Source organism: Cyprinodon tularosa, unplaced genomic scaffold, assembly GCF_016077235.1.
Source record: "Cyprinodon tularosa strain WSP-4 unplaced genomic scaffold, ASM1607723v1 ctg1509, whole genome shotgun sequence".
Classification (NCBI taxonomy): Eukaryota; Metazoa; Chordata; class Actinopteri; order Cyprinodontiformes; family Cyprinodontidae; genus Cyprinodon; species Cyprinodon tularosa.
This window is the reverse complement of record NW_024038342.1, coordinates 20553-36547: the sequence shown is the minus strand read 5'-3', so window position 1 is coordinate 36547 and position 15995 is coordinate 20553.

Below are 15995 nucleotides of genomic sequence, written 5' to 3'. Positions count from 1 at the left end.
AGCTAACCCATTACATAGATTACAGGCATGTCTTGAAGACAGAAAAACCTGGATGACTCTTAACTTTCTGCTTCTGAATGCAGACAAAACAGAAGTTATAGTCTTTGGACCAGAGTCTCTGAAAAAGAAGCTGATTAGTCAGTCACTTCATTTGGATGGGATTAAACTGATTTCAGATAATAAAGTAAAAAATCTTGGTGTTATTTTTGATCAGGACCTGTCATTTAAATCCCAGATCAAAGAGGTTTCTAGAATTTCCTTCTTTCATCTGAGGAATATTGCAAAAATGAGCAATCTCCTGTCCAGGGGTGATGCTGAGAAACTAGTCCATGCATTTGTTACTTCAAGGCTGGACTATTGTAATTCTTTACTATCAGGAAGTCCACAAACTGTAGTTAAAAGCCTTCAGCTGATCCAAAATGCTGCAGCCAGAGTTCTGATGAAAATGAAAAAGAGAGATCATATCTCTCCTATCCTGGCTTCTCTTCATTGGCTTCCTGTTAAATCCAGAATAGAATTTAAAATCCTCCTTCTCACATATAAAGCCTTAAATGGCCAAGCTCCATCTGATATCAGAGATCTGATTGTTCCTTATGTTCCTAACAGAGCACTTCGCTCTCAATCTGCAGGTTTACTAGTGGTTCCTAGAATTTCTAAAGTAGAATGGGAGGCAGATCTTTTAGTTCTCAGGCTCCTCTCCTGTGGAACCAACTACCAGTTTTAGTCCGTGAGGCAGACACCCTGTCTACTTTTAAGGCTAGGCTTAAAACTTTCCTTTTTGATAAAGCTTCTAGTTAGAGTGGCTCAGGTTATCCTGATCTATCTCTATAGTTCTGCTGCTATAGGCTTAGACTGCTGGAGGACATAGGGACCCCTTTTTCATCATTCTGCTTCATTCTATCTCTATAGTTCTGCTGCTATAGGCTTAGACTGCTGGAGGACATAGGGACCCCTTTTTCATCATTCTGCTTCATTCTATCTCTATTCTCCCACTCTGCAGAATCTGTTAATGCTATGGAGCTGATTGACAGTTGCCTTTTGTATCTATGCTTCTTTTTCTATGTCTGCTTCTGTCTCCTTGAACCCCAGTGGGCCTCAGCAGATGGCCGCTCACACTGAGCCTGGTTCTGCTGGAGGTTTCTTCCTGTTCAAAGGGAGTTTTTCCTCTCCACTGTCGCTACAAGCATGCTTAGTGTGAGGGATTGCTGAAGAGTCAATGAGTCGATGTAATTTGCCCTCGTTTCTGGGTGTTTTCGCGGATCAAACCCTTTCTAGCAAAACGTCAGAGAGAATTGTCTAAAATCAGATCATTCCCTTTGTCAGTTAGAAGTCTGGTGACCTCTAACTGACTCATAGTTCTTCTCCTTGATTGAGTAAAAATCCTTGAAACAAACATCAGTGAGTTTGTCTCTGATTGATAGTCTTCAATGTTTGATTTATAAAAAGGTTCCTAACAGGCTTAGTTTCTGCATTTATAGACTAAATGAGTATTCACTTTCACATATTTTATTATCCATTTATTTCTACAGTGCCAAAATAGGAAGTGTTGTCTCAAGGAATTTTACTGAAGAAGTGAGTTCAGTTCAATCACACAAACACATTTATCGTAGTAATCAAACAGTACAGTCTGTTCTGTTCAATGTTTAGATCGGTTGTGTTTTTCTATCTAGGGAAAATGTAATGAAAATGTTTATGATTTGCTAGTCTTATGCACGTGTTGAATATATGTATTTCTCCTTTTGTTTTTGCTTAAGGACTTACTGAGGATATGGCTTGTCTGTGTTGCCACTCTAAAGATTTTCGGCTAGGTATGGGTTTCTACAGAAAACCCTGCAGAATGCATCGGGTCGCTGATCTGCAGCATTCCAACCTCATGCATCTACTTGATTAGACTGAGACTCAAGCAGAAAAGCTGTTTAATCCTGATCTCTTTACAAGAAGGGTAGAATTAGTTTTTTCACTTTCAGATTTACTGTGGTGGTTCCTCCTGTTAATCTTTTATACAGTCTGGGGAGCAGATAACACATTAGTTTCATTTTTAGTGGTCGTTGGCCCATAAAAAGATAAAGCACACTAAATTCATAAACAAAGCTAGACCACAATGAAGCTGTTTTTCCCCTTTGATTCAGCTAATTATCTCTCATATCGAAGGCCATCTGTGAAGCGTACCTTTGTTTTATCTTAATATTATTCAGCTATCATTTTAAATCTAATTTCTGACTGATTTCAGATTGTATCAAAGAAGGTCCAGGTCTGAACAGATTAAACAGTTGCACAGTAACATGCCAAAACTGCAAAGTGATTGATAAACTGTCCTTGATGAGCTGATTGTACAGACTGAAGTTTCTACAGAAGCAGTTTTCTCAAAGCGAGAGAGCAGAACACTATCTCAGCTATTAGCAACAGAGCAAGCCCAAGGAGCCTCTGGTTACCAAGCTGAACCTCGTTATCCATCTCAACCACTTCCTGCACAGCCTCAGCAGCGTGGTGCACATGATGTTCCAGGACAAAGAGTGGAACCAACCCGTGGAGGTGATCCTAGGATACCTGACTTCATTTAAGGTGAGGATCCTTTAAGGTTAGTGCTACAAGCACTAAACATGCTTGTAGCGACAGTGGAGAGGAAAAACTCCCTTTGAACAGGAAGAAACCTCCAGCAGAACCAGGCTCAGTGTGAGCGGCCATCTGCTGAGGCCCACTGGGGTTCAAGGAGACAGAAGCAGACATAGAAAAGAAGGATAGATACAAAAGGCAACTGTCAACCATCTCCACAGGCGGCCCCGTCCAGGAAACACACAGCCAGGCAGACGAGCTCCGAGCCAGCTCCCATGTCAGAGGATGAAGAGAGCACATCCAGTTAGTCACAGTCAGAGAAACAGGACTACACTGGAAAACAGGCCAAGCTCCAACATCTAGAAACAAAGGTGTTGATGGCAGCAGCACAGCTGATATTTCTCTCCAGGATGGAGTCACAGCCAAACAGGAACAGACCAGATGAAGCTACTATGAGAAAAAGCAGAGAGAGCAGAACGTTAGAGATTGAACTAACTTGAACTAAATCTTATTGTTTAGACCTGGTTGGACCCTGAAGAGCTATTGAGGGAACTGTCACTTGGAAATCCTGGAGGACTTTAACAGAACTAGTGGAGGTTTATCCCCTGCTCAGTGTGAGACTCAAACAATCCTTCCAGGGGAAAAAGGCCAAACATCCAGCTTGCAGGGTGACTTCCTGCCGAAAAGGCAAAGACAAAAAGGGTTAGGCTCAGTGAAAACAAAGACTCAGACTCAGCAAAACCCAGCTTGGCTAGAGTACCCAAAATTGGCGAACACTCTGGCGCCGAAGTAGTGACAGTCCATGGCTCAAATAGTCCTCAGTGATGAGTCAACCAGCCGCAGGTGTGTGAGAGGACCAACAGGACAGGGCACCACCTGGTGGTGAAGGGAGAGAAAGACACAAAAACAAAACCCACACAAACTGGATTCCTAACGCCGAGCACTCCACAGGTAACCTTTGAGTATGAGGAAGATTTATCATTAACGTAAATAAACTGAAATCGATCAGATAGATAAGATTTTAGTTCTAGTGCTGTACGTTTAATTCAGACAAAATATTCAAGTCTTTCTAAAAGAATATTCTGATCAACTGTATCAAATGCAGCACTAAGATCTAACAGGACGAGCACAGATACAAGTCCATTATCTGAGGCCATGAGAATATCATTAGTGACTTTCACCAGAGCTGTTTCAGTGCTATGATGAGCTCTAAAGCCAGACTGAAACTCTTCAAAAAGTTCATTATGGTGGAAGTGATCGCACACTTGTTTGGCAACTACTTTCTCAAGAATTTTGGATAAGAAAGGAAGATTGGATATAGGTCTATAATTGACCAAGTCATCTGGGTCAAGAGACGGTTTCTTAAGCAGAGGTTTAATTCCAGCAACCTTAAAAGCTTTAGGTACATATCCCTGTAACAGAGATAGATTAATCACATCTAAAATGGAGGAGGAGATCAAAGGGAATACCTCCTTAAATAACCTGGTTGGAACTGGATCTAACATACAAGTTGAAGGCTTAGATGAAGACAATAGTTTTGCTAAGTCTGAAAGTTCAACTGGATCAAAGCAGACTAAACCCGGTTCAGTTTCCATGACTACCTCAGATACAATCGCGGATAGAGGAGTGCTTATGATCTTATTTTTAATAAGATCAATCTTATTTATAAAGAATCCCATAAAATCATTGCTGCTAAGAGCAGGTGGAATGGACGGTTCAACAGAGCTATGGCTCTGGGTGAGTTTGGCAACTGTATTAAAAAGGAATCTAGGATTATTCTTATTCTCCTCTATTAATGAGGAGAAGTATGCTGCTCTTGCTTTACAAAGGGTCCTCTTATACAGCAGTAAACCATTTTTCCAGACTAGGAAGGACTCTCGCAGGCCTGTGGAGCGATATTTTCTCTCCAGTTTCCTAGCATTTTGCTTCAAAGTGCGCAGCTCTGCATTAAACCAAGGAGCCAGCTTTCTATTTCCAAAAATTTTCATTTTCAAAGGAGCTGCATTGTCTAAAGTAGTAGCAGAGAACTAGCAACCCCATCAACAAAATCATCAACCTGTGAAGGGAAATAAACTAAGTGTTTGCACTCTGCAGCATGGTCATGATTTAAGTAGAAAAAAATGGTGCAAAATGGTGCAAGTAATATTTTTTTGCCATATTCACAAGTCAGATCTTTGTTCTAGTGGAAAACACAACTTTGCAAAAATCTACTTAAAAAAAAACAAAAAAAAAGAGACCCCAAAGTCTGCTTCACATATGATATTGTTGCCTTTATTGAGAGCTTTGCCTCTGTAGTGAGGTGAACTCTTAAAGGTCAGACTTGGTTCAGTCTGTGGTTTAATGGGCCTGAAAATGAAGAACTAAAATGGCTGATGGGTGTAATTCAGGAAACCGCTCCAATTTGTGCTGAGATAACACCATTAGCAGAAGCTGTTCCTTCCTGGTAGTCAGCCTGAAAGTAAAAGACAAAGTTCTGTAATAACTGATAGACGAGGCCAAAGGCAGAGTAATAAATTGCTTGAACTCAGAATGTTGTTGTAGTTCAACATGGGGTCAACATGGTCCAAAAACAACCAGACTTTTCATTCAAGTGACTCTAAACTTAACTTAAGCTTATATGGCAAACTAATTTCTGTCTGAATATCAAAATGGGACTGATTTCTTGTTTCCTGCATGTGGTTTGATAGTTTACTGGCTGCCTACCTGATGGAATGTGTCACTGATCATGTGATGGAAGATCAATGGCACATTCCATCAAGTATACAGCTTGTTAGACATTCATCTCTGTGGAGAGGATTTTAGACAATGAGAGCATTTACAAGAACAAGCTGAAAAGTCAGAGTGAAAGTCAGAAATATTTCTTTACATCCACTAATCTGTTATTTCTACATCTTGGTTTTATCCTAATATTTGTGGCATAGTTTGCTCATAGATAGTCTTATATTGTAATAATAATAAATTATATTAAAATACGTTTTTTGCTCCATTCAGGGTTCCCTCCCCTAGATACAGCATTTCTGGGAAACAGACCTGTTTCCTCCCACTGCTGAATAAACATTAGGAGGAGTGTCTTCCTCTCTGAGAATAAATGTCTGAAAATGAAACGCATCTCAGAGCTCTGGCAACGTTCCTGCAGTAAGTATCATTTTCTTCCCTGGCTTTGTTTTTATCAGAAAAACCAGTAAAAACCTGGTTTTCAATCTAAAACCTTTTGCAGAAATAGTGGCATCTACTGTAAACCGTTACTTTATGTCTGTTTTAACTCAATTTTTTACGCATTTAAAATATTTTCTCTTTATCTTTTGGTTCTTCTGTAGTCAGTCTGGACTATTTTTGTCAATGGGTCTGGTAGGATTTCCACATTAGTTCATAATTATAGATCATAGCTATTCATCTATGTTCTGGTTAATTCTGAATTTATCAGCCTTTTTCTGTCCTATTTATTGTTAACAATCAATAAAATAGAAAATGGTTCATGGCACTGGTTCTGCCCGCCCTCAGCGCTTCAATAACTGTATAAATATCATAGAGTTTGGAGCAACATTTTGTAAGATTATCCTTAAAATTTGCAAACACTTCAGAAATTTTGCCCTGTAAATTCATTTCTTTTTATGATTTAGAAAACAAGATGGAGTCTAAGGTGATCGAGGTGGCGACTCTTGGCCGACCATTCAGCCTTGGGATGCTGTACGACTGCAGAGAGGACACAGTCATTCCTGGTAAGGATTTCTACATTTTATTTTCTTCATGTTCTTCATTTATGTTAACTTCATGTAAGTTAACATAAAAAACAAAATAAATCAAACACTATTCCGAAAACAATAGTATTATTAAAAGATGTGTGTCAAAAAACAACAGATGGTAAAATAATATATCAGACTGCTCGCGCATCCCCTCCAAATGCGCGCAGACAGCCTGCTGTAAAAACTGCACCTTCAGCCCCGCTCTTGCCAAAACATCCTCTAAGGTGGGAAACATTTCCACTGATCCCCGCTCCACACGACCCACAGTTCCAACTTGGTCCTAAATCCATATTTATTTTTTCCCTCGCACCGCGCCTCCCCTAAGGTGCTCTGGCGCCCCCTAGGGGAGGCGCGCCTCACACTTTGAAAACCGCCGGATGAGATAAACTCTTTTTTTTTTTAATCCGTATTTATCTCAAATCGTGATCAAACATGTACAACTGAACTCACAACGTAAAAAGAAATAGTTGTGATATTCCACCTCTATATTGTTCATCCTTTATGATTTTCTGGAATAAACACATTTTTAAACTGTCTGTTTGGGAGATAGACTGGCCAAAGTGGCTGAAGAAGGCAGATGACCAGTGTAGCAGCTGTTTTCTTTACACCCAAAAAGGTGAATAAATAAATTCCCCATAAACACCTCAAAGGTTGTCATGAGATGAGCCGAGGCTTCGAGGCCTGTGTCGAGTAATGGAGGGGGCTTTTCCCCGAAGCGCGTGTTGAGGCGTGATTTATTTAGGGGAGGGGCCAAAATTGATGACGTCCAATGCCTCGCTACCGTGATACCATGTTACCACTTCAGGAAGTAGTTCAGAAAGCACAAGAACTTCAACAGGCTTTAAACATCCTCACTCTGGCTCTGTTCGAAAACCTAGGACGTGTCCCCCAAGGACGCGGTCTACCTAGACTGCATCCTCCAAGGACGCGGTCTACCTAGACTGCATCCTCCAAGGACGCGGTCTACCTAGACTGGATCCTCCAAGGACGCGGTCTACCTAGACTGCATCCTCCAAGGACGCGGTCTACCTAGACTGCATCCTCCAAGGACGCGGTCTACCTAGACTGGATCCTCCAAGGACGCGGTCTACCTAGACTGGATCCTCCAAGGACGCGGTCTACCTAGACTGCATCCTCCAAGGACGCGGTCTACCTAGACTGGATCCTTCGAAGTCCTTGAAAATAAGGAGACCGGAAGAGTTTAGTCTGTGAATTCGACCAGGTCTACCCTTCGGCGGGTTTTACCGCCGTATGCTCTGTTGCTTAGCAACCGTGAAAGTTGACACACAAAGCAGGAAAAGAAGGAATACTGAGGTTTTCAAAACTGTTTATTTATTTCTTTTTTATTGTGAAGTGAACAAAGACTGAATGAATCCAGAGATGAATAAATGTTCCAACCACCGGAAGCAGGAACCAATCAAATCAAATGTAATGATAGAAACCTTAGTCAGTTAAATAACCTGCTGCTGTCATTCTGCACATCTCTGATGTTGCTGCTATTTTCAAATATCCATTACTGTAAAAATGTCCATAGCTGCATATTGGTTATTTATTCTCCAGTTTTATATTGTTAAAACACTTTACAGTATTTTATTGTTTATATTTTAACTCTTCCCTATTATGTTTTTCTTATACATTTTTCTAAGGTCCACATTTGTGTGACCATTTTCAATAATCTTTCTGCTGCTGTAAATTTGCCCATTGTGGGAAAATAAAGGGATTTTCTATTCTATTTTATAAAAGGGTTAGAAAGATATAAGTAAATCTAAACAATGTATTTATAAAATAATATATCTGCAAAATCTCTAATATTCAACAACAAAAAATACGTTGTTAAGCATATTGTGCAAAACAGCAATAAAAAGATAAAAATCCTATCAGGTTTATAGTCCCCACCCTGCAGATCTATTAGAATCTGTCCTTAAATTCCAGCCAAACCCATTTACACAGTAACAGATTCAACCTTTAGATAAACCAAACATTACCGCCACATATCTGACTCAATAACCATTAAAACAACTATTTTTCATTAATCTCAGTCAGAACTATTAAATGACTTGTATTATATTAAACTGAACTTCCAATTTTCACCACTGTTCGGCGCCAAGTAACCTTTCCTCTGATCACAACTTGCTTGGTCTCGCAATGAATCCTGGGATATCCAAGAATACCGAGGATACATCGGACCCGTCCTTCAGATCTGGCAAAAAGAAGGACGCATTTTAAGGCCGCATAACGAGGACTCTTGGAATCCGACCAGACCTCGGCGCCGCGCTATGACGTAATCGGCCTTCGAATCCGGTCTTCTAAGGATGCGTCCTAGGTTTTCGAACAGAGCCTCTGTGGTAGTTTGCTGGAGAGCTGCTGTCAGCTGGACATAGTTTGCATAGATTCTAAGAATAGATTGGTTGGAAAAACAACCAATCTAGTTGGTTAAAACTATTTTTGAGGGATAAAACAATGTATGATCAAAATCTGAGCAAACCACTGGACACAGTTGTAACTTTAGGGATAAGTAGTTATGTGTATTATTGTTAGTGGCATCAGCTGTAAGACACTGACTTCCACTCTTGAGGTTGATGGTTCAAGACCTGCCTCCGATTTTTTAAAGTTGCGCTTATACTATAGAACCTGATTAAAACCAAAAACTTTGGAAAAATCTGTTATGTTTGAACAAAAATGACCAACACCTTTCATGTTTCTCATCATTGCCCAATTTTCAGAAACACTTTCACTGTCTGCTTCAGTTTATTTCACTAAAATGGGAGAAAAACAAGCACCTTAAATGATTGTTCTCTTCTAGGACATTTTACACTTCAAAGGAAAAAAAATTACAAAATATTCTATTATTAACAGCAATCATTAACAATTTCAAAGGAACTTTAAAAGGGGAAAAACTATTCCAAAAAAAACAAAGACATTTTATTACAAACTGTAGTTCTGCACTCCACCAGTAGGTGGTGACATATTCAAGAGGCTTCATGAACTGTGGGGATCGTTGAAGCAATTTGCTCAAACGGTTCGATGCCTCAGGAGGCTTCATCTCACCATCACTACTCAAAGGTTTAACATGGCTCAAGAGAACATTAACACCAGGTGAACCCAGCTACACTGACCTGGTTCTCCTCCCTCCTGAAAATCGCAATTCCCTCTGATCTTACATACCTCTCGTTGGAAAGACAAAATGGCCTCCAATGGTCTCTTCCATTAACAGATGCAGCTAAGCAGTTTATCCTTTAATTTGCTGAAGTTACTGTAGTGGTGATTGTTTGCCAGGCCAAACATCCAATTAAAGTTCCAATTAAGCCACTACTAAGGCACTGGGGTCAATTTTCTATACGCAGGCAAAGGAAGTTTCAATGTTCAGACTACAAACTTTTTCTTTTGTCCTACCTCTGTTGGACTTGTAAAAACCAGAGCCCCAAATGCCTGCTGGTCCTTTCCCAGGCCCCTACACTTATAGAAAGTGGACTGATCCACATCACTTCCTGTCATACCTCAGAACAAAAAATAAATAATTAAATAAGAGAAATAATAAAACAAAGATAAATAGAATCAACAATTAGTAACCTGCAAATAAACTCTGTAAACAATACAAAAAATATACATTTAGGAATTAACACAATTCAAATGGATAAAGAAATAAAGAATAAATAGCTCCAACAGTTAAATTCTAATAAATATAGGTAACATGTTCTAAACTATGGTCAAATCACCATACAATAAAATCCACAAAAAATGAACAAATGCAAGGTCTAAATTTGATTACATCATGATGTAAATGGTTTTCCATTCCCCGTCTTATTCTGGTACATTTCTGCGACCTCAGCTGTTTTCAGGGTAGAGACTGACATTTTTTGGGGAATCCCACGGGATTCCCGTGGGATTCCCGTGGGATGGGAGTCAGTATTAGTAACGATCACGTGATTGAGACGGTACAGGATTAAACATTAACAGGAGCAGACGGGAGCGGAAGCAAACCAATAGTAACTAAAAAAAACTAGGATCGATGCCAAAAATAAAAATAAAATAGAAAAAAAAAATCCAGTACTGGCGCCGCCATTTTGTAGTTTTTTTCCTTGAAGGCTACACTATAATGCGAGTCAAAAAAACTACACGACCCAAAAACCAACAGTGCTTCCGCTCTGAGTTTTTCACCCGCGCTCAAAAATGGGAGTGGAGCAGGAGTGGGAGTAATTTCACCAGGAGTGGGACGGGACAGGATTTCGATTTCTACTCTGGCCCGGGATCGGGACGAGACACAATTTTTTTCTGTGGGAGTGGGACGGGACAGGAGTGAAAATCCACTCCCGCGTCAGTCTCTAGTGTACAGGGATTATAATTACAGGAAGTGAGGTCACACTTGCTCCTGAAACACAGCTAAGATAAGTTCACCAAAATAAAACACAAAAGTTAAATAATAAAAGCTAGAACTAGTGATGGTGAGAGGAAGCCTCATTGAACCGTTTGGCCAAATTGCTTCAACGATCCCCACAGTTCTTGAGGCTCCATGTGAACAATCTCACCACCTACTGGTGGAGTGCAGAACTACAGTTTGAAATAAGATCTGTGATTCTTTACTATGGTGTTTCTTGTTTCTTCCCATTTAAGTTCGGCTGAAATTGTTAATGATACGATGATCAAATCTTTTCTAAGGATTTTTTTGTGTGTAAAAGAACAATATTTTCAAGTTCACTGTTTTTCTGTCATTTTAGTGAAATAAGCTCAAGCAGACAGTGAAAATGTTTGTGCATGCTGAGCAGTGATGAGCAAAATTGTCAAAAAGGTCATTTTTATTCAAAAATGAGAGTTTTTCCAAGTTTTTTGGTTTTAATCAGGATGGAAGTTGTATCCAACCAATCTTTCTGTTAAACTAACCAATCTAATTTGGCTGTGTTTTTACCCAATCTATACTGGTAAAAGGGCAAACCAGTTCAACCTGGTCACATTGGCCTTAATACTGGTTAAGTAGCATAGCAAGTTACAAAAGCCGCATCCAGGTTGAACGCTTGAATTGAAAGACAATGTCTTAAAGCAGACGTGCCTTTCAAAACAACCTCTTTTTAGAAACAATACGACTGAATACTAACAATACAACTGAAACCAGTGACTTGGTCAGATCTGATCATTATATTGTTTAATCTAACTAAAATTGTTTTAACAGACTAGATTTTACTGTCAAAATCATTTTACCTTTTTTTCTAAAATTTTATCCATCCAATAATTTTTCATTATTAGTCCTTGTCACAGTTACAGGGGTGCTTGTGTCTATCTCTAGCTGAGAGGTGGGGTCCATCCTGGACAGAGAGGAGGTGTCCATCCTGGACAGGTCGCCAGTCCATCGGGCAAAGCAGAGACAAACAACCATTCACACAAACACTCACACCTAAGGACAATTTAGAGAAGCCAATTAACCAAACAGTCATGTTTTGAACTGTGGGAGGAAGCCGGAGTACCCGGAGTGAAACCACCATGCTCAGGGAGAATATGATTCAAGATTCAAGAGACTTTATTGTCATTCACATCATGTGTTACATGAGGTAGAATGAAATTGAGAGTCACGGCCCCAGTTACATCCAAATATAAAAAAAATAAATTATAAAAACTAGCTACAAGATCAAATTATATAAATAGAAAAAATATTTACAGATATATAAAAACAAGAGTAGAGAATAAAATGTATATTAATAGGAATGTACAGGATGGATGTAGTATAAGTAATGTAGCAGTGTGGGAAGATATATTTAGTAGTGCAACATTTTAAAGTGTCCGAGTGTAAACTGCAAATACAGTGTCATTGGGGTGGTTAGGGGTTGAAGTGACCAAGTTATTGTTAGGGACAGTTTGAGAGTCTCACAGCTTCTGGTATGAAGCTGTTTCTCAGTCTGGTTGTCCTGCATTTGATGCTCCGCAGCCTCCTGCCTGAGGGTAGCGGGAAACTCGATGAGCAAACTTGCAAACTCGATGCAGAAATACCCCGGGCCAGGAATTGAACCCGGAACATTCTGCAGTGCTTCCCACTGCACCACCATGAAGCCTTTTAAATTTAATAAAAAGAGAAAAATAACTCCACATCTCTCACTTCAAAATATCTCCTGAAATAAATCCAAACTGGTGTTTATTTTTTTTTCTAGTTTTCCTTAATTGTAACTTTTTTTTTTATTAAAAATTTACTGAATCAATTGCAGTGAGGGGGTCAGAATGTATCCAACTTGGAGGTTTTTAGGGTTATAGTAATATATTCTAGTTTTAATCCTATTATTTTTAAAACCCTTAACCTATAATTTTCATCTTGCTTAATTAAGAAACGTGTACATTTATTTGAGATATTTTCCAGCCATGGACATCAGGTCCTTTTTCAAAAAGCAGTTTTATGATCAGGTGGGCGGAGTTCCAATGGCCTCTTATTTAAAGAAAACATATCACATATACCTAAAGCAGATTTATTTAAATGTTTATTTACTCTAATATTACATGTTTTAATCACAAACATTTTCTTGAAACATTACTTCTGCCTGTATTTTTAATGGTCAGTGTCAATTTAGGGCGTCCCTCTGTCCTGGGCCTGGGACAACAGACCCACCTGTCCTGCCCTGTTGCCAGGCGTGTTAGCAGTGCTTGAAAGAATTATATTTTTCATGTGGTTCTGGTTGATCTTTTTATGGTACCACAGAGAGAGAGAAAAATGACAACAGCACATTATATTATAATGAAATATTTTGTGGTCTAAGCCCCTGATGATAGCTCTGCCCCTGTCACTGGTCCTTGCATCATATCCCCTCAGATCCATGGCTGCACCTAGAAATCTGGTCCATAAATGTAATGAACACTGACAAAAGGCGTCCCTGTCAGAGTCCAAGATGTTCCAGGAAGAGGCCTGACTTAATGCTGGCAATGCGGATCAAACTTCGGCTCTGCTTGTACAGAGATTGGATGGCCCTTACTACAGGGCCCTCGACTCCATATTCCTTAAACACTCCCCGTAAAGCACCATGAGGGACCAGGTCGGATGTCTACTCCAGGTCTACAACTCAGACCAGTAGACCTGTTAGGAAAACTCCCATGAACCCTCGAGCACCCTGCAGAAAATGTAGAGCTGGTTCACTGTTTCATGGGCAGGACAAAAACTACACTGCTCCTCCTGAAGCTGAGGTTCGACCACCAGCCAGACTCTACTCTCCAGCACCGTGGCTTAGGCCTTACTGGGGATGCTGAGAATTGTGATTGCCCTGTACTTGGAACATACCCTCCAGTGCCTCTTCATATGCGCCACAACTGCGGTCTGCCAATGCAGAGTTACTGCCACTACAGGCCAACATCACAGCCACAGCTAGTGGTGACTGCATTGACAATAGAGGCAGATAACATTGCACATTCATACTGCATGTCCCCAACCTCCCCAGGAATCAGACGTTCCCAGCAGACCCTCACTACTCGCTTGGGCCTGCCGAGTAGGTCTGGCTTCCTCCTCTTTCAGAGCATCAAGTTCAACACTAGGTGGAGATCGATGGACAGCGCTGCCCTCTCTTCATCTGAGTTACTGAGAAATGCGGCTTCCAAGGTTGGAAGATAAAACTGAACAAGTTGATCATCGACCTCTGGCCTAAAGTGTCCTGGTGCCAAGTGCATTGATGGACATCCTTAAGTAATGTTTATTTCTATAGCACCTTGCAAAGACATAGAGGTCACAAAGTGCTTCACAAAATTACAATACAAATAAAGTACAGTGACAGTTAAGAAAGACATGGTCATGAAACAGCCTTAAATCTACTAGAACTAAAATGCTTTCTTAACCTAATAGGCTTTCAGTTTTGCTCTTAAAAACATCAACAGAATCAAGTAAGTGCAAGGAAAGCAGGAGATCATTCGAGACCGCCTCATTGAGTGCAACCGTATGAAAGGAGCATCTGATCCTGTAACAAGTACAAGGGACTATGAGCAGGTTCTGGTCCTGTAAGGAGTATGAGGGACCATGAGCGGGCTATGGTCCTGTAACAAGTACAAGGGACCATGAGCAGGTTCTGGTCCTGTAAGGAGAATGAGGGACCCTGAGCGGGTTATGGTCCTGTAACGAGTACGAGGGATCATGAGCAGGTTATGGTCCGGGTTCTGGTCCTGTAACGAGTACAAGGGACCATGAGCAGGTTCTGGTCCTGTAACGAGTATGAGAGACCATGGGCAGGTTATGGTCCGGGTTCTGGTCCTGTAACGAGTATTAGGGACCATGAGCGAGTTCTGGTCCCGTAACGAGTATGAGGGACCATGAGCAGGTTCTGATCCTGTAACGAGTGTGAGGGACCATGGGCAGGTTATGGTCCGGGTTCTGGTCCTGTAACGAGTACAAGGGACCATGAGCTGGTTCTGTTCCTGTAACGAGTGTGAGGGACCATGGGCAGGTTATGGTCCGGGTTCTGGTCCTGTAACGAGTACAAGGGACCATGAGCGAGTTCTGGTCCTGTAACGAGTATGAGGAACCATGAGCTGGTTCTGATCCTGTAACGAGTATGTGAGACCATGAGCTGGTTCTGTTCCTGTAACGAGTGTGAGGGACCATGGGCAGGTTATGGTCCGGGTTCTGGTCCTGTAACGAGTACAAGGGACCATGAGCGAGTTCTGGTCCCGTAACGAGTATGAGGGACCATGAGCAGGTTCTGGTCCTGTAACGAGTATGAGAGACCATGAGCTGGTTCTGTTCTTGTAACGAGTGTGAGGGACCATGGGCAGGTTATGGTCCGGGTTCTGGTCCTGTAACGAGTACAAGGGACCATGAGCAGGTTCTGTTCCTGTAACGAGTATGAGAGACCATGAGCTGGTTCTGTTCCTGTAACGAGTGTGAGGGACCATGGGCAGGTTATGGTCCGGGTTCTGGTCCTGTAACGAGTACAAGGGACCATGAGCGAGTTCTGGTCCCGTAACGAGTATGAGAGACCATGAGCTGGTTCTGTTCCTGTAACGAGTGTGAGGGACCATGGGCAGGTTATGGTCCGGGTTCTGGTCCTGTAACGAGTACAAGGGACCATGAGCGAGTTCTGGTCCCGTAACGAGTATGAGGGACCATGAGCAGGTTCTGGTCCTGTAACGAGTATGAGAGACCATGAGCTGGTTCTGTTCCTGTAACGAGTGTGAGGGACCATGGGCAGGTTATGGTCCGGGTTCTGGTCCTGTAACGAGTACAAGGGACCATGAGCGAGTTCTGGTCCCGTAACGAGTATGAGGGACCATGAGCAGGTTCTGTTCCTGTAACGAGTATGAGGGACCATGAGCTGGTTCTGGTCCTGTAACGAGTATGAGAGACCATGAGCTGGTTCTGTTCTTGTAACGAGTGTGAGGGACCATGGGCAGGTTATGGTCCGGGTTCTGGTCCTGTAACGAGTATGAGAGACCATGAGCTGGTTCTGTTCCTGTAACGAGTGTGAGGGACCATGGGCAGGTTATGGTCCGGGTTCTGGTCCTGTAACGAGTACAAGGGACCATGAGCAGGTTCTGTTCCTGTAACGAGTATGAGAGACCATGAGCTGGTTCTGTTCCTGTAACGAAGTTGAGGGACCATGGGCAGGTTATGGTCCGGGTTCTGGTCCTGTAACGAGTACAAGGGACCATGAGCGAGTTCTGGTCCCGTAACGAGTATGAGAGACCATGAGCTGGTTCTGTTCCTGTAACGAGTGTGAGGGACCATGGGCAGGTTATGGTCCGGGTTCT